The sequence below is a fragment of the Prionailurus bengalensis genome, chromosome C1 (assembly GCF_016509475.1).
Source record: "Prionailurus bengalensis isolate Pbe53 chromosome C1, Fcat_Pben_1.1_paternal_pri, whole genome shotgun sequence".
In the NCBI taxonomy this organism is placed as follows: Eukaryota; Metazoa; Chordata; class Mammalia; order Carnivora; family Felidae; genus Prionailurus; species Prionailurus bengalensis.
Genome location: NC_057345.1, coordinates 117,328,338 through 117,346,627, shown reverse-complemented (window position 1 = coordinate 117,346,627; position 18,290 = coordinate 117,328,338). Strand labels below are relative to the sequence as shown.

At 42.4% G+C, this 18,290-nt stretch overlaps 1 protein-coding gene across 29 annotated transcripts in view; it reads right to left on the bottom strand.

The window, feature by feature from the left end:
• CLASP1 (cytoplasmic linker associated protein 1) overlaps positions 1 to 3,459 on the bottom strand; it is a 276,145-nt gene extending 272,686 nt beyond the window's left edge. For 7 of the 29 annotated variants that reach the window (XM_043576524.1, XM_043576531.1, XM_043576535.1 and 4 more), the window contains exon 1: positions 2,728 to 3,458. The gene's annotated coding sequence lies outside the window, so the exon portion shown is untranslated. Of the gene's footprint in view, positions 1 to 2,727 lie in introns of all 29 variants that reach the window. The other 22 variants (XM_043576530.1, XM_043576539.1, XM_043576534.1 and 19 more) reach the window with 5 other exon arrangements.
• Positions 3,460 to 18,290: the final 14,831 nt, after the last annotated feature.

Sequence of the window (18,290 nt, the reverse complement as noted above, 5' to 3'; positions counted from 1 at the left end):
AAGCCTGCTTTGGTTTCTTTGTCTCTCTCTCTCTCTCTTGCCCCTTCCCTGCTCATGCTCTGTCTCACTTTCCCTCTCAAAAGTAATAAATAAACATTAAAAAAAAAAAAGGTTCATTTACTTTCTTCTATTACATTTTACAAACCAAAAACTCTATCATCAATGACTTGTTCTTTGCTTAGTTTTGTGTTGGGTTTTTTGGTTTTTTTTTTTTAAGACTAACAGATCCTTCTCTTATTTTTTAGGAAATCTTTTAGATGATTCTGTTTTTCTTGCAGTTGTTAAAACTGCCAGTTTTAATAACTCAGCTCTAATATTTACAATCCCTTAAATGGTCATAATATTTGCTAATAGTACTAAATTAAAAGTATACTCTAAGAACTATGATTTTTTTTTAAATTTTTTTCAACATTTATTTATTTTGGGGACAGAGAGAGAGACAGAGCATGAACGGGCGAGGGGCAGAGACAGAGGGAGACACAGAATTGGAAACAGGCTCCAGGCTCTGAGCCATCAGCCCAGAGCCCGACGCGGGGCTCGAACTCACAGACCGCAAGATCGTGACCTGGCTGAAGTCGGACGCTCAACCGACTGCGCCACCCAGGCGCCCCAAGAACTATGATTTTATAAATAGAGGATTGTTAAGAAGAAACGGAGTCTCAAAGATAAATTTAAGTCTCAGATCCAAGAAACTATCTCTCACTCAACTTATAAATTGTGAGACTGAGCCACTCAAGAAAATAGAGTTAACAGACTACTGAAGCAAAAAAATCTAAATCCAAACCAATGAACGAAACCTAACACATATGAACAATAAACCTAACGTTCTTCTGGCCAATCATTTCTCAACATCCCTGTCAAACTATTTTAAGGATCTGAAATCTTGCTCTATAAAAAGTAAGTTCCCATCATCCGAACTACACTTAAGAGATTCTATCACAGTGGTTACTGAAGCATAAACACCAAGCTTCAGATTTTTGCTTCCCATTAGCACAAAAAATGCTTGCCTCTTTTACATAAGGTTGAGTCTGTGGCCAAAATCCTGACTTACAGGGAGATCCAGGTTTTCAGTTCCAACACTAATTTAAGGTGTAAGGTTAGCAAAGGCCTTTTCTCTATTTACCACTTAGATTGTAACATGGAGATACAATATTTGACACCTCCACCACCAACTGCCACTTCAAAGGATTTCTGACTTTGGTTACTTTAGTCCAGAAGATATAAAGCTAGGGTTGAAAGCTCTTCGGTAAAAATTAAAACTTAAAATTAAAAAATAGTGCTGCAAGTTAGCTGATAAACTATAAATTACAGAAACAGATTTTAAAAAAAAAAAGGTGCAATTGCACGATTTTACAAAAATGAGTAAGTCAGCGGCTCACAAAAATTTAAATCTTTCTTAGCAAATGGAGAAGATACACAATATTCAGTAACTCTGGGACATTGTGGTTTTGTTTTTATCTATAAGGTCTCTGCATCAATGTTACTATTCTCCCAACTCCCTTTGAGTAAAAGGAGCCCACTGTCCAGGATCCCTCTTACCAAGAGTTCAGCAAACGTCACAAATAATAATAGAAATAAAAGCAACAATCTCTAAAGCTAGAATTTATACCGGACTGTGGCACCAGAATAGGGGACAAGGCACATGGCAGCCTGCAACTATTTCTCCCTTCTGACTCTTCTGCATCACCGCCTCCCAAAGGAATAGAGAATCCGAATCTCTCACTGCCACATCTACAAATTAAAGTATCACGATTAAAGAGCTCGCAGGTTCTACGAACGGTCACTATTTAATCATCGAACCCCGCAACAGAGAAATTCATCCAGATGCAACAAAACATGCTTCAAGGATCTACCTAGTTTTTTTTTTAATCTTAGAAATAAACACAACTATTTTAATAACATTATGTAATAAGTTAGACCCTGGAAAACCCCATATTCATCTGAGCGGCTCGAAAAATGGAAAGCAAAATTCGATTAGCTCCATTGTACCCAACCAGGCTAACGTGCACTCCTCTTCGTCAGAGCGGCTCTGCCAATACCAAAGAACAACAAAGGCAAGTTGAGGAGGCTGCACAAGGCTTAACTCAGCACTTGTCCGCTTTCCCAGCTTCGGAAAGAAGCTCTCTGCGGGCCTCAGGGACCAAGGGACCCTCTGCATCCCGCCCGGTCCCCGGCTCGGCTCGGCGCCGCTCGCTCAGCTTTTGTCTAGCCCGGCTGGGAGCCCCGGCCGCCCGCCTCCCCGGCACCCCTTCCCTCTGGATCTTTCTCCACACCCATCACTCGCCGATGACTAGTTGTTATGGGTTTCTCTCCCTCGCCCCCTCCCCTCGCAATCCCGGGCTCTTTTCAAACGCGACTGGCTGTTCGCTGGCTTCTCCCACCGGGCCGGTAAGACTCGGGTCAGGAAGGGGGCCCGGGGTGGGGTCTGGGAGAGGAAAAGAGAGAGGGGCACACAAAGCCGGGCTGACCCCACGGTCGCCCCCTCCTCCCTCTGCAAAGCAGTCTGGGATCAGCGACCTACCGGTGGGATAAACAACCCACCCTCCCATCCCGCTCCCCGCCCGGCTCCCACCTAAGGGCCGCCCCCTCCCCCCAAAGTGCACCCAAGAGCCGATGACAGCGCTGGACATCGCCCTCACCCAGACCCGGCGTCTGCTACCGCAAGGCGAAGGGGCAAGGGCCTCGGAGGGCTGGATCTAAATCTCCTCTCCCCAACCGGGTACTTACAGCCGTATTATTCGCTACTGTTGCCGCTGCGGACCAGACAGCCGCCGCCTTCTCCTCCACCCCAATGAGGTTAAGCGCTTGGTGCGGGGATTAAAAAAAAAAAAAAAAAAAAAATAGAAGCCGAGAGCGCCTGCGCAGTGCAGTCTCCCTTTTACCGCCACCGACCCGGCTGGACCATAGAGAATGTAAACCGAGACCAGAGAGGCGGCTGCTCTCTATGGTAACGCCCCGCGCAGGCGCCAGCCGGCCTGTACTGGGCTTCTGGAGCTGCAAGTCCCAGGAGCTTTCGCCTCCTCCGAGAACGTCAGTTGACCCCGATAGGGACCCGTAGAATAAAGGTTCTTTAAGGGAAGGACGGCGAAGGTGCTGCGAAATTGCGGCGAAACTCAGGCTAGGCCAGGAGGGTCGGATGCAGTGGCCACGGCGACAAGGCACCACAAAGCAGGGAGTGTAGTGAATAGAGCTGAGGGGGGAGTCGCGAAAGCCTGGATAAAAGTCATCTGGCCGGGACTTCCTGCGGCCGGGGTCTAATACCTGAAGGAAACGAGCTTTCACTTCTGGGTTACGCGCGTCCCGCCCGACCGTCGGGCGACTCAGATGAAGGAAATTGTGCCCTGTGACTTTCCGTACCCGGGCTTGCGTTGGTTCCCCCTTCCCTTTTCGACAGGGCGCGGACACTTGAGCCGGAAGCACAACTTTTTAACGGTTCTCTGGCGTTCTTGAAGCGAAATCGGCCCGGTTGAGGCCTCGGAGACTCGAGACGGCCAGCCACAACCCCTTTTTTACGTGAGCGCCTGAACAAATAACGCTGTCTCTGACCTCCCTCTCGCGTGACTTTCGGCTGACACGTGAGAAAGTGTTTCGGAGGGTACAAAGCTGTGCAAATGATAGGGCTGCCATTAAGGATCCTGCAGGACCCAGTTTTGCGGCGTCGAACCCCTATGTTCGCAGGTAATTTGACACTGAGAGCTTGTGTGTGAAATTAACACACTGCCTCAACGAGATCACCCCGTGGGAGTGGGAGTTGACTTCCCTCCCCTCTCGATGTCCAGTGCGTTGAGTTTTCACCGGGAGCTCTTGAATGCCGAGCTCCGCGGTGGTGGAGTGTTCTGTGTTAGAAGACGGGTGCGGGAGAACGGTGAGGTAACGCCCCTGATGCTCAGGGCTTAAATGTTAAGGGTCGGCGAGACAAAGCGGAAACAAAGGCACGTGTTCGCTCCTGTGTGCAGTGCAGGAAAGAAGAAGGACCGTGGTCTGAAGGTGTAAGTAAGGATACCTGGAGGATGTGACTCCTGGTTGCATCTAGAAGAACTAGCATCTTTGGGGGCGAAAGCACCACCCAAATGGATGGGTGTTGATGAAAGCATTCCGGAGAGGAAACTCCTTGGAGCGAAGGCTGAAAAGGGAGTGTTTTACTGGGAGTACAATGAAGGCAGCAGTCTAACTGAAAGGCGGTAGTGGGGGATACAGGGGAAGAGTGGAAAGTAAGGTTTGAAAAATAGGATGGGGGGGCGCCTGGGTGGCTCAGTCGGTTAAGCGTCCGACTTCGGCTCAGGTCGCGGTCGGTGAGTTCGAGCCCCGCGTCGGGCTCTGGGCTGATAGCTCAGAGCCTGGAGCCTGCTTCCGATTCTGTGTCTCCCTCTCTCTCTGCGCCTCCCCCGTTCATGCTCTGTCTCTCTCTGTCTCAAAAATAAATAAACGTTAAAATAAATTTTTTTTAAAAAAAGAAAAATAGGATGGGGAATTTTTTTTAATTTTTAATTATGGGAAGGTACACATAACAAAATTTACCGTTTTTTTTTTTTAATTTTCTTTTTTTCAACGTTTATTTATTTTGGGGACAGAGAGAGACAGAGCATGAACGGGGGAGGGGCAGAGAGAGAGGGAGACACAGAATCGGAAACAGGCTCCAGGCTCTGAGCCATCAGCCCAGAGCCTGACGCGGGGCTCGAACTCACGGACCGCGAGATCGTGACCTGGCTGAAGTCGGACGCTTAACCGACTGCGCCACCCAGGCGCCCCCAAAATTTACCGTTTTAACCACTCTTAAACTGTGCAGATCAGTGACGTACCATTGCATTGCTGTGCAACCATCTCCAGAACTCCTTTCATCTTGTAAAACTGGAATTCTGTACCTTTTAAACAGCTCCTCAATCCCCACTCCCCCAAGTCCTGGCAACCACCAGTCTACCATATGTCTCTGAACTTCACCCCTCAAATACCTCATATAAGTGGAATCATACAGTATTTGTCTCTTTGTGACTGGCTTATTTCACTCAGCATAAATGTCAAGGCGCTTCCATGTTGTAGCATGTGTCAGAATTTCCTTCCTTTTTAAGGCTGAATTCTGTTCCATTGTGTGTATATACCAGGATGGATACTTGGGTTACCAACATCTTTTGATTATGGCGAAGAATGCTGCTGTGAACGTGGGTGTGCAAATATCTCTGAGACCCTGCTTTCAGTAAGATGGGGAAGACTTACAAACTAAGTAGAGAAAGCCATCAAAAAGAACTGTTTTAGAAAGTGACCCTGGCGGTAGAAGCTCAATACATACCCTATTTATGCAGAGCATTTACGGAGATCTCCCAGGCATTGTCCTACTTTATGTAAAGTATTGGTATGCCATTGAATCCATCAAAATAAACATGACCTGATTGTTATTCACCACATTTGCCAGTGAGAAAATCAAGGCTCTGGGTTACAAATGGGCTGTGGAGAGACTCACCAACCACACATACACACAAATGATTAGGAAACAAAATTCCCATGGGAGCTGGGCACCCTTGGGCACTGACTACTCACTGATTTGGACATGGGAATGAAAGAAAACAATTCAGTTGTTAAGAAGAAAGAATAGGGTGACATCAAGAACTATCACTCAAATTACTGGTATGTGTAAGGGCTTAACACAGCAAAACTGCATCATCCAAGGTCCCTAAAAGAACTCAGAGGTTTGATTCCAGGTATGTTCGTGGCCTTTAAAAAAAAAAAAAAAAAAAAAAAATCCCAGGTAAGTATATCTTTGCATGTGCTGGAGAAATTAATAAGACCTATCATGTCCTACTCAACATTTCATCTTTCATTTTACATTCTCAAAAATCCTATGGATCATTCAAAGCAATGATCTATTTGGCAGCTGAGGAAATTAATGGCCAGAAAGGAAAAATGATTTGCCCTATGCCACCTGGCTGCTTAGTACCAAGGCTGCAACTAAAATGTGAACGTTTCTGCTTTGATCACCCTTGCAGAGATAGATAGCATAGTCTTGAGTGAGTGGATAGTGTTTCTATTCAATCAGTCTCATCTTCCTCAGAGATACATACGTAAACTTAAGAAGCTAGTGCCAGTTAAACAGTGAAGCAGAGAATATAAGTGCATTTTAAGTAGCATTCATACACTCAAAAATACTGGGTACCAACTATGTGCCAAACACTTAGCAAAGCAGGGGGAAAGAATCCCTGTACTTAGATAGAAAATAAAGTAAGTAAAATATAAACTGTCAGGTACGGTAAGTATTATGGGGGAAAAAAATGAAGCAGTAAAGGAGAAATAATGAGTGCTAAGAAAGGGAAAGAGATTTCTTTTTAAATAGGCGGGGGGGAGGGGGGGCGGAGAGGCACTAAGAAACCAACTCTAAGCACTGATCTGAAGGAGGAAGGGAGCAAGAAATGTCCTTTATCTGGGAGAACATTCCAGGTAGTGAGAACGGCAAGTGCAGAAATTCTGAGCCTCCAGAAAGATGTCTACTACATTCTAAGAGCAGAAAGGAGGTCAGAGCGAAAGAAGCAGAGTGTGGGAGGGGAAAAGTAGGAAATGAGGTCAAAGGTGACAGGATGCCAAATTGCGTAGGGATTTACAGGGTATTGTAAGAATTTGGGCTTTTACTGAGAGGGAAAACCATTGAAAGATTTTGAGAAGTAAAGTGACTAATATTTTTAAAGCATCACTTTAGCTTCAATTTTGAGAATATTCTGTTGGGGAGTAAGGGAGTTTTGAGAATAGATTATAGGGAAGCAAGAGGGACAATTTAGAAGGCCATTGCAATTCTGCAAATGAGAGACGATGGTGGCTTGGGAAAAGTGCAAGCAGTAGATTGATGAGGTGTCTGGATGTGATCAGACAGGATAGCACCCAGGATTTGAGTTGATTGATACAGGGTATAAGCAAAAGGGATTAGGGGACTCCAAGATTTTTGGACTGTGCAATTTAAAGAATAGAGTTGTCATTTACTGAAATGGCAAAGCCTGGGACGGGCAGGTTGGGAATTGAAAGCGCTACGAAATTCAGGATGGGAGACGTTACGTTTGAAATGCTTATTACCATATGAAAATATCAAGGCAGATATTTGGGTCTGGAGTTGAGAAGAAAAGTCTAGGCTGGATTTGGGAGACACTAGCATGTAGAGAGTTTTAAAAGCCATGAGATCATCTAGACAAAAAGTGTAGACAAAAATTTGTAAGAGTTAGCTACAGACTGAGCTCCGAAGCATTCCATTCTAGCATTTAGGGATTGAGACAGTAATGAAACTAGCAAAGGAGACAGAAAGGGCAGCCACTGAAATAAGGGGAAACCAAGAAAGTAAACTGGGAAGAGCAACCAAGTCAATTGCTAATGGGCTAGAATTGACTGTTGGCTACAATATTGGAGTGGTGAGGATGGAAGCCTGATTGGAACGGGTTCAAAAAAGAATGGTGGGAACAGAACTGGAAAGAAGGGGGAGAGATCATTTGGAGGAGGAGTTTGATTGTAAGGGTAGAGAAGCAGAAAAGGGGAGTGATACTTTTAAGGGACAGGTGGGCCAAAAGAACTTATTTCATCCAAAATATTTTAGTATTCCTAAAAGACAAGATTCTTTTTAATTTTTTTTAAATGTTTATTTCAAGAGAGCACATGAGCAGGAGAGGGACAGAGAGGAGAGATTCCCAAGCAGACTTTGCACTCCGTGCACAGCCAAATGTGGGGCCTGAACTCACCAACCTTGAGAGCATGACCTGAGGGGAAATCAAGAGTTGGGACACTCCAGGGACGCCTGGGTGCCTCAGTTGGTTAAGCAGTGAACTTCTGCTCAGATTGTGATCTTGCAGCTGGTAGGTTCAATCCCCATGTCGGGTTCTGTGCTGACAGTTCAGAGCCTGGAATCGGCTTTGGATTCTGTCTCCCTCTCTGCCCTTCCCCCACTCGTTGTCTCTCTCTCTCTCTCTCTCTCTCTCTCTCTCTCTCTCTCTCTCTGTCAAAAATAAATAAGCATTAAAAAAAATAAAAAGAGTTGGACACAACCGACTGAGCCACCCAGGTGCCCCAGGATTCTTTTAAATATAACCTCTCCGTTGTTAGGACAGAGCCTGCTTCAGATTCTCTGTTCACCCCCTCTCTCTCTGCCCCTCGCCGGCTTGTGCTCTCTCTCTCTCTCAAAAATAAATAAACATTAGATTTTTTTTAAATATAACCTCAATACCACCATCACACCTAAAAATTTAATAATACCTAGTCTCATGATCTACCTGGTCAATCTTCAGACTTCCTGAATTGCCTCATAATTTTTTTTGCTATAAGGTTTATTGAGATATAATTCATATACTATATAATTCATCCACTTAAAGTATATAATTCTAGGGCACCCTGGGTGGCTCAGTTGGTTAAGCATCCAACTTCAGCTCAGGTCGTGATCTCACAGTTCATGAGTTCCAGTCCCACATCGGACTCTGAGCTGACAGCTCAGAGCCTGGAGTCTGCTTCAGTTTCTGTGTCTCCTTCTCTCTCTGCCCCTCCCTCACTTGCATTCTGTCTCAAAAATAAACTAAAAAATTTTTTACATGTAGCTTTCCAGTTGTCCCGCCATCATTTGTTGAAAAACCTATTCTTTCTCCATTGCTCTGCCTGGGCACCCTTGTCCAAAACCAATGGACTATAAATATATGGGTTTATTTTTGGATTCTAAATCTATTTTCCATCAATGTATACGTCTATTTTTATGCCAGTACACACTGTTTCAATTACTATAGCGTTGTAGTTTATGAAATTGGGCAATGTGAGTCCTCCAACTTTGTTTTTCTTTTCCAGTTGTTTTGGCTATTTAGAACTCTTTGAAATTCCATATGAATTTTCCAATCAGTTTGTCCATTTCTGCAAAAAAAAAAAAATTCGGTTGTGATTTTGGTAGGAATTTACTGAATCTGTAACAACAATCAATTTGAAGATTGTTGCCATCTTAATATGAAGTCTTTTGGTTCAAGACCATAGAATGCCTTTCCATTCATTTAGATCATCTTTAATTGTTTTCAACAATGTTTTGTAATTTTCCTAGTATAAGTTTTATATTTCGTTTATTAAATCTATTCCTATATATTTTCTTTTTGATGTAATTATAAATGGAATTATTCATTTCATTTTCAGATTATTCATTGCAAGTGTATAGATATACAATTAATTTTTGTATATTGATCTTGTATCTTGCAACCTTGCCAAACTCATTGATTATTAGTGAATTCCTGAGCATTTTCTGTTTACAAAATCATGTCATCTGCAAATAGAGATTGTTTTTCCTTCTTCCTTTCCAGTATGCATCCCTTTTATTTCATTTTCTTGACTGATTTTTTTCCAGCTAGAACCTCTAATACAATGTTGAAAAGAAGTGGTGAGAGTGGACATCCTTGTCCCTGATCTTAGGGGGAAAGCATTCGGTTTTTTACCATTAAATATGATGTTAGCTGTGCGTTTTTCACATATGGTCCTTTTCTTTCTTTCTTTCTTTCTTTCTTTCTTTCTTTCTTTCTTTCTTTCTTTCTTTTTAAAGTGTATTTGTTTTTGAGAGAGAGAGAGCATGTGCGAGGCAGAGGAGGGGCAGAGAGAGGGAGATAAATCTTTGCTATGCTGTCAGCAAAGAGCCTGATGCGGGGCTTGAACTCATGAACCACAAGATCATGACCTGAGCCAAAGTCAGATGCTTAACCGACTGAGCCACAGAGGCACCCCAACATCCATTCTTTCTTAAACGTCTTGTAGAATTCACCAGTGAAGCCATCCGGGCCTTGGATTTTCTTTGTGGGTAGTTTTGTTTTATTTTGCTTTGTTCTTTTATTACTAATCTCTTGTTATAGATCTGTTCAGGTTTTCTGTTTCTTTTTTGTAAGATAATTTATTGTCAAATTGGGTTCCATACAACACCCAGTGCTCATCCCAACAAGTGCCCTCCTCAATGCCCATCACCCACTTTCCCCTCTCCCCCACCCCCCATCCACCCTCAGTTTGTTCTCAGTATATGTGCTGCCAAAGTGAGCACTCTGTTTGTTCTCAGTATCCAAGAGTGTTTTATGGTTTGCCTCCCTCCCTCTCTGTAACTTTTTTTTCCCTTCCCCTCCCCCATGGTCTGTTAAGTTTCTCAAGATCCACATATGAGTGAAAACATATGGTATCTGGCCTTCTCTGACTTATTTCACTTAGTATAATACCCTCCAATTCCATCCACGTTGCTGCAATTGGCCAGATTTCATTCTTCCTTATTGCCAAGTAGTATTCCATTGTATATATAAACCACATCTTTATCCATTTGTCAGTTGGTGGACATTTAGGCTCTTTGCATATTGTGGCTATTGTTGAAAGCACTGCTCTAAACATTGGGGTACACGTGCCCCTATGCATCAGCACTCCTCTATCCCTTGAATAAATTCCTAGCAGTGCTATTGCCGGGTCGTAGGGTAGTTCTGTTTTTAATATCTTGGGGAACCTCCGCACTATTTTCCATAGCAGCTGCACCAGTTTGCATTCCCACCAACAGGGCAAGAGAGTTCCTTCCTGTTTCTTCTTGAGTCAGTTTCAGTACTTTATGTCTTTCTATGAATGAATCCACTTCATTTAAGTTGTCTAATTTGTTGGCATTCAATTGTTCAGACTGTTACTATCTTTTTTTATGTCTGTAAGTTTGGTATTAATGTACCTGTCTTATAATTATTTTATTACAGTTTGTGCATATCAGGATCCAAATACCAATACATGTCATTTAAGTTATTTTTCTCTTAGGTCTCTTTAGATCCCCCCACCCCACCCCATCTCATTTTTCCTTGATACTTATTAATTGCAGAAACCTAATTATTTACGTATTTCCCACATTCTAGATTTTCCTGATTGTGCTCCTGGGAGTCTCTAACATGCTCTTCTACCCCCTAGATGCTTGATAGTGCTGTATGCCTTATTCTGATTCAAGTTTGAGTTTTTTGGCACAACTCCCTCATGCATCCATCAGAAGGCACCTAATTTCTCTTTGTCTCTCTTTGTGAAGTTAGCAGTAACTAATGACCGTTGCCTAAGTTCCTTGTTACAATTGAATAGTTCAACTGAAGTCAGAGTAAGTGGATACCCATCAATCCAGAGTATATGGGATCCTAGGTAAACATCTTTAGTAAATTATGTTTCCCCTTTGGCCTCACTGTTTTATCTATAGAATGGGGGAGCGCCTGGGTGGCTCAGTCAGTCAAACCAAAACTGATTCTTGATTTCAGCTCAGATCATGATCCCAGGTGTGTGGGATCAAGCCCTGTGTCAAGCTCTGTGCTGAGCGTGGAGCCTGCTTAAGATTCTTTCTCCCTCTCTCCCTCTGCCCCTCTCCCCGCTTGCTCTTTCTAAAAACTTTTCAAAAAAAAATGTTTTTTAAGAGAGACAATGGGGATATAAACTATAAGGGACCTCTAAGGTTTCTTGCTATTCTAATACACTCTGACTAAACGCTTAAGTAGTGAACTTAATCCCTAGCAAATACAATTTTGGTGGGTTAAAAAGGATCTGCTAACATTGTATTATTCTTCCCATCAAACCACTTCCCATCAAAGCCTAAGTTTATCAATCATTAAATCCAATCATCTATATAACAAAGTCAGGTAAAATCATTGTGAGAGTAGGGAGACTGTCAGAAGCCTTGGTTCCTGGATTCTAGGTCGGGCTGTGCCTGCTCTCAGCGGGTCACATTCTCCCTCAGTGTCCTATCTACAAAATAAAAGATTATGCCAGTGTTCTCTAAAGGTGTACAAGCTTTATGGTGTTATGTCCTTTTTAAAATTTTTCCCCACAGTTTTTGAGGATGATATTTTTATTAATATCTTCAGCTCTACCCTTTTTTTTTTTTAATGTTTATTTACTTATTTTGAGAGAGAGAACATGTATGCATGAATAGGGGAGGGGCAGAGAGAGAGGGAGAGAGAATCCCAAGCAGGCTCCATGCTGTCAGCACAGAGCCCAACGTAGGACTCCGTCTCACAAACCAAGAGATCATGACCTGAGCCAAAATCAAGAGTCAGGCGCTTAACCGACTGAGCCACCCAGGCACCCCAGGCCCTCCCTGTTTTTATCTGTTTTATATTCCACTGAGCAGCTGATTGACAGGTGCCTGCCCTAGGTATCAATTTGTGTGTGAAGTGCATCTTTGACATAGAAAACTTTTTGGAAGTGAATACATTCAAATATTATTAGCAAGTGGTTGTCTGTGGGTGGTAAAATTGTTGGTCATTTTTAAAATTTATGTCTGTATTCTTCATTTTGTTTTATCAGCATACATTTTTGCAATTTTTCGAAAGTCTTTTTTTTTTTTAATTTTTTTTTTAACGTTTATTTATTTTTGAGACAGAGAGAGACAGAGCATGAACGGGGGAGGGTCGGAGAGAGGGAGACACAGAATCTGAAATAGGCTCCAGGCTCTGAGCTGTCAGCACAGAGCCCGACACGGGGCTCAAACTCATGGACCGCGAGATCATGACCTGAGCTGAAGTCGGCCGCTTAACCGACTGAGCCACCCAGGCGCCCCAAGTCATTCTTAAAAGATTTGATAGCATGCCCTAATGAACAAATCACCAGACCCTGGGTAAGAAGATTTCTTTCTCTTCCTATGATTCCATTAGGCAGTACCTTCCATTGTAGGTTAGCCTAAATACTTTAGTAATAGGTACTTACATTTAATTGGATGACTTTACTTAATCTTCTTTGATAATCTCAGTGGAAAAAAAAGGTTTTTATGCCGACAGAAATTAAAAGTCAAGAATAGCAACAATGCATATTGTTATCATCTGCCATCACCCATATGGAATCTGAATTTGCACTTGGGAAACAGACAGTCTCTTGGCTAGAGAAGTAGCGAGTGTTACAGAAACATTTGGGCAAAGGCAGGGTGTGTCTTTTGTATGTGATGAAAACAGGAGATCAGAAACTAGTTTGCTAAACTGTTCATAACCACTCCCTGTCTCAGTATTTGACTTACCTGGTAAGTACCACCCACCTAAAGGAGGCAATACAGGTGTCTGACTTCCCTCTCATGGGTTTCCTCACCTGGCAAGGTCTTATGCTGCTCATATGCCCATCTTTTTTTAAATTAATGTTCACTTATTTATTTTGAGAGAGAGAGTGCAGGAGCGCAGGGGAGGGGCAGAGAAAGAGGAAGAGAGAACTTCAAGTAGACTCCATGCTGTGAGCACAGAACCCAATGCAGGGCCCCATCTCACAAACCCTGAGATATGACCTGAGCTAAAATCAAGAGACGGATGCTTTACCGACTAATCCACCGAGGCTGCCCCCCTTTTTTTTAAGTAGGCACCACACCCAGTATGGAACCCAACACAGGGCTTGAACTCACGATCCTGAGATCAAGACCTGAGCTAAGACCAGAGTCGAATGCTTAACCAACCCAGGCACCCGAATGCTGCCTATATGGCCATCATTAGACACCATAGTGGCAGTTACTAGAGAACTGCCCTATGGCCATCGAACTCACTGTGTGACCTAGACAAGTCACTTAGCCTAGTCACAAGCACCAAGGACACTTCATCTTTAATGAAGAGGACAGTCCTAGTTTCCAATATTATCATAGCTAGTGAAATTGACATTAGAAAAACCTACTTGTCAATAACAATGGCAGTATGAAAGCCTGTGTACTTACCATCAGAAGCATGACAAATCCAGGTGGTTCAATGATGGCTCTGATGCAAAACAAATGATTAAATAGCCCTTTAAACATTATCCCATTGTCCAATATGTCATAATCTGCATTTGCTCAGGCTTTTTGGAGACTATTCCTCACACTTCATAAGAACAAAGGACAAATGCCAAAGAGTAAGTAACCAGACATATTTGTCAGTAAGTTGACAGTTTTGGGATTTCAACTGCCATCAGTGAGATCTCTCAAGCAACATTGGTCCGTGCCAGTTCTCAGATGGACTCCTGTGCCAGGGGCCTAATCCACCCATCCAAATAAGAGACTCTTACAGACTTTCAAAACCAAGTGAAGTGCCTTTATTTTTACATTACCTAATAGCCTCTCCTTTGCCAGAACTTGACCTGCCCTTGGGTATGCATACCTGAAAAGATACAATTTTTACAGTCTAAGAAGTCAGTTTAGTAAGGAAAAGAAATTACTAGACTATATAATTACTACAATGATGGAACATAAAAGGGGGCACTTAGCAAGTGTGGATGGGTCAAAGCTAAGGAGGAATGAGGGGAATGTTCTTGAGCTATACCAAACAAAACATTGAAACTCACCATTTTGACACTCAGGATCTCAGAGCTACAATGATGATTTCGACCAGTTCCCACTTGGACAGGGTTTATTTATTCTAATAATTTCAAGCAACTCGGGGTGCCCGGGTGGCCCAGTCGGTTGAGCGTTCCACTCTTGATTTCAGCTTAGGTAATTATCTCATGGTCCGTGGGATTGAGCCCTGCATTGGACTCTGTGCTGGTGGTACGGAGCCTGCTTGGGATTCTCTGTCTCTCCCTCTCTCTGCCCCTCGGCTGCTCCCTCTCTCAAAATAAATAATACTAATTTTGAGCCACTCTAAATCTTTCCATTTTAACAAGGTCGTTTAGAGTTTCACAGATAAAGTTTCCAAAAATGGGCCTGTTTTGACACGTGGACCATCACATACATATACACACTTCTCGGTCATGGCAGCAAAGTGAGAACAGAGTTCGTTAGCTAGATCAGAATGTGTCAGTGAAGCCACCCCACTACGTCTGCTTTAACAGAATAACAGCTGCCTGCCTACATTTGTTCATTTGTATTAAGGATTAAATAATTCCAACTATCTCTTGTAAATTGCAGGGGTATGCCTGGTTGTCATGCATGGGAATCTTTACTACCCCCAAATTGCACAATTGTGTTTCTTCTCGTTTTGTTTTTGCCACATTGATGATATCATGTAGTACTTGAAATAGAGGTGGAGTCTGTCACTCTGCCAGCTGGCAATTTAAGAGTTAAATGATGTAGGGGCACCCTAGGTGGCTCAGTTGGTTGGGCGACTGACTCTTGATCTTGGCTCGGGTCATGATCCCAGATTCGTGGGATTGAGCCCCATGTCAGTGTGGAGCTGAGTGTGCTGAGTGTGGAGCCTGCTTGAGATTCTGTCTCTCTCTCCCTCTGCCCTCTCCCCTGCTCATGTTCTCTCTCTCTCTCTCTCTCTCTAAGATAAAAAATAAATAAAATTTAAGTGACGCATTAAGAAATCAAGTTTTTAAATTATAAGATTTGTGTTTGCCATATTTCCTAGCTGGTGTTATTTATTTAGAGTTTTCCTGTTCCTGGATAATTTCATCTTGCCTTCTGATGTTTGCAGTGACTCAAATCCTTTTTCTCCTTTTCAGATAATCTCCTTCTATTCATGCCATGTGTTCTAGTTTTCCTTATTGCTTCATCTAATTTCTAAGTAAATCATAGCATACACAATATGAGTTGTTCACAGTCACTAAACCAATATCCTCAAATGTATTTTGATTTTCTCAGTGCCCAAAATCTGCCTTTGCACATGTGTGATTTAGGTATAGAACTCTTCTACAAACTCCTCTGTCTCATGCACTTGACTGCGCTTCTCTGGTCATCTACCACACTGCACTGGCATTCTGAGTCATCTGGGGTTAGGCACCCTCCCTGCTATTAACTGTGTAATATTTAAATTGCACTTACCAGTCTTCTTTTGAATTCAAACACCACGTGAATTAAACTGACGACGGTAGTTGCTTTCAACCTGTAATTCCTGATTACCACAGGTAATTGCCAACTCTTGAAACTAACAGGTTTGACTAGAAGCCGACAGTTCTTAACTCTCACAGAACTTAATATTTTACACTTATATAAATTAAGAAGGCAAGATCGTACCTTATCAGTCAGGACTCTTTGTTCATCGATAACACAGTATCTCAATTTAAACAAAAAGTATTTGCACCATACCTCAGAGAATAAATTAGATTCCTCTTGGTGCCAAGCAGGGGGAAAGAAAGAAAATTTTACTGCAAAGAGATTACCAACCACTTCTAAGGGATTTACCAGACAACTGCTGGTATAAATTACAAAGATAAGGCTCATCTGTAGATGAGAAGCCAGGACATTTGCCTAATGGCAAGTGGGGTAATCTAACCCTGAACTTTCAACTTGGGCATATGAAAAATCGAGCATCCCTAAAAGCTGTCCAGAGATTTGAGTTCATCAGTATTCATCCAACCAGCTTGGTGGAAATGATAGAAAAGAAAAATTTTAGAGCCAAGGAATTTTTTGACAAAGCTTCAGAATCTGCCCGAGAATCACAGAAGGTTGGATTGAGAAGGTACCTTACAGATCATTTCATCAACCACCCTTATTTGACTGAGAAAACCGGAGGCCACAGAAAACCGGAGATTCACTTAGAGTCTTGCAGTCCTGGTTAGTGGCAGATTCAGAACTAGATCTGGGTGATCCTGACCCCACTTCAGTAGTCTTACAGCTGGCAGACAAGAACATTTGGACCCTCTTCCAGAACGTAGCCTATAGCCAGCTACTGAATACCCCTTTCTCTGAAAATTGGGCAAACAGGCTGAAATATTTTGAAAAGAAAACACCGATTTATAAAGTGGGAAGAAATTCCTGTACAGACTTGCTAACTGGAAGCAAGTCATTGGCTTCCCCAAGACAAAGGAGAGTCTTAGTCATGAGGTTAAAGTTCAAAACTGATTGTGTCTCCAGCCTGAGAGCTGACAACCTTTTTTAGAAGCAGTACACTGGAATTAGAACCGAAGAAAGCAGTTTACAGAAACTTGAATTCAGGGCTATCTCACAACACTGGGAGTTATTTTGTAATTGTTTGCATTTAATGAAGTATCGGGCATACAAAAAAGAATAGAAACTGTGATGAATTTCTCGTGTTGTCTCACCTGACCCCATTTCTACCTCTCCCTCCTGAATTTGGCACTTATATGTTCATACCTGTTCTTGTGTTTTTCCTACATATGAACATATCCATAAGTGATACTAATCCTAACATCCGTAAGTATTATTTTCATATTTTAAGTTTTATATAAATGCTATCATATTGTATATATCTTTCTGCAACTCACCCCCCCTTCTCAACACTGTGTTTTTGAGATATATCTTATGGATAAATAGGATAGCTGGAGTGTTAGGTTATTTTAACTACTCTATGGTATTCTACTATATGAATGTTTTGACATTTCTCTAATCTATTAATGGACATCTAGTGCGTTTGCAGGATTTTAGTTTTGTTTTATTTGCTGGGTTTTTTTTTTAATTTTTTTTTTAACGTTTATTTTTGAGACAGAGCATGAACAGGGGAGGGTAGAGAGAGAGGGAGACACAGAATCTGAAACGGCTCCAGGCTCTGAGCTGTCAGCACAGAGCCCGTCGTGGGGCTTGAACTCATGGACCGCGAGATCATGACCTGAGCCGAAGTCGGACGCTTTACCTACTGAGCCACCCAGGTGCCTCATGGTCTGTTGTTTTTTTTTTTTTTAACCTTGCTATATAAACATTTTTATAAACCCCTCTATTGATGCTTATATGCAAGAGTTTCTCTAGTGACATTTACGAGGTCTTACCATATGCATGTCTTCAACCTGACAAACATATCTCAAAAATAACCAGCAGACTATGAGCGTGTCCAATACTCACACTATGTATTTTCAGAGTTTTTAATGTTTTATGAATTTTTAAGAGTCTCAAATGGTATTTCCTTAATGGTGTTAAGTTGTTTCCCGGATTCCTCATGGGGCCGAGCGTCTTTTCACGTGTTCACTGGTGATTTGGGTCTCCTTTTCTGCCTGAACCACTTTTCAGGCGAGCTTTGTCTTTTTGTTATTGATTTTTAGAAATTCTTCCATAGTCAGGATATAAATCTTTCATGGTTATATGCGGCCAATTTCTTCTCTCCATCTGGAATTTGATTTTTTACTTTTTTATCATGGTATCTTTTTATGAGCAGGTTTATCAATCCTTTCTTTTTGGTGTAGACTTACTGTTTTGTTGTTTGTTTGTTTGTTTGTTTGTTTGTTTTGTTTTGAGAAAAAAAGAGCGAGAGCACAAGCCAGGAAGAGAGGCAGAGAGAGAAAGAGAGAGACTCTCCCCTCAGTGTGGAGCCTGACACAGGGCTCAATCCCACGACTCTGGGATCATGACCTAAGCAGAAATCAAGAGTCAGACATTCAACTGACTGAGCCATCCAGGTGTCCCGATTGTTTTTTCTTCTAAAAACAAATCTGTCCCCATCCTAAGGTTAAAGATATTCTCCTTTGGTTCCCTCTAGTTTTTTTTAAGTGTGGGT